The sequence below is a fragment of the Dinoponera quadriceps genome, unplaced genomic scaffold (genome assembly GCF_001313825.1).
Source record: "Dinoponera quadriceps isolate SergipeBrazil2010 unplaced genomic scaffold, ASM131382v1 scaffold586, whole genome shotgun sequence".
Classification (NCBI taxonomy): Eukaryota; Metazoa; Arthropoda; class Insecta; order Hymenoptera; family Formicidae; genus Dinoponera; species Dinoponera quadriceps.
Genome location: NW_014554764.1, coordinates 3,011,346 through 3,012,852, shown reverse-complemented (window position 1 = coordinate 3,012,852; position 1,507 = coordinate 3,011,346).

Genomic DNA, 1,507 nt, shown 5'->3' with positions numbered 1-1,507 from the left:
TATATATATATATATATATATATATATATATACACATACACATATATATATATATATATATATTTAGGGTGCCCCAGACCAATAGAGACATAAAGACACAGAATGGATGGAAGTGAACAAAAAAAATCCTTTACCATTTTGCAAATAACATATAAAACGTCGAGTTATTAATTTATTATTATTGAAAATAGTCATGACAGAAGCTTTTTTAATTAATAATTAAAAAATTTGCGTGTTATTTGCAAAATGGTAAAAGACTTTTGTTCAGAGTGGCTACAAGTATATGACAGCTGTTGTATCTAACGACAGGTTCAAGGTTCATGTTTCAAACTTTAATATATTGATGTCTGTCGTTAGGTGCAACAGCTATCATATACTTGTAGATTAGGTCACTCTAAACAAACATTTCTTTGTCGTTTTGCAAATACATGCAAATTTTGGAGTTATTAATTAAAGAACCCTCCTATATGGCTATTTTCAATAATAATTCGAAATTTTGCGTGTCGTTTGCAAAATAATACAAGACTTTTTTATTCACCTCATTTCGTTCTACGCCCTCACGAAGTCTGTTCCTGAGATTTGGAACACCACCTATATTGCGAATACATTATATATATAAGTCTTATTTATACGTATCTTGTACATTTCTAAAAATGATTTCTAAGAATTTAATCTATTCCATAATCTTATCCATTCCATATTCTGAGTATTACAAACATTACATGCTTATCTTAGCACATTCGACATGCTTCTTTCATAGATATTTCATACAAATGATACATTATACATAGATCGCTTTCTACATTCGTCAAATATCGGTCATTGCTTACATTGGTTTTATTAATAAAGTTTTTCAGTCAAAAAAAATAGTAGCCAGTCCATAACAAGCACATAATGATACTAAAAACTTTTTACCTACATTAAACACTGCGCACTACTAAATACATACATATATATACACACACACACAATTTTGACAGAAAATATATAACGAAAGTACCTTCTGTTAAAATGATAGTACAATTTTACACTTAATTTTTCCTACATATGATGATCATAAATATATACTATTTCGTGCGCAGATTTGGTTTTGAAATTATTTGTTACGCTTGAGACAATCGTTTCCGACAAGATTAAATTCGTAGGAAAATATCTATAGGTCTTCTCAGTGATTAATGACCTTTATATAGAGCATATCTTCTAATTAAATCTAAAATAAATGTAAACAATCATTTTTTTATTCTCAAAATATCATAATCTATCTACTCGCTCGCGATATGAAATATAGTTGAGGTCGATTTTTATCCCTCGTAATTATCTTGTTAGCAAGTTTAGCTAAAATTCTTGATTTAAATAAAAATTAATATTCTTAAAAAATCTCGTATTCCATTGTCATCCATTAACGTTTGAAACTTCTCAAACGATGAAAATATATAAAATAAAATTCATAGTGAACATTCAAATAATTATATACAAATTTTAAATCATAAAAATATTTAAAATAATA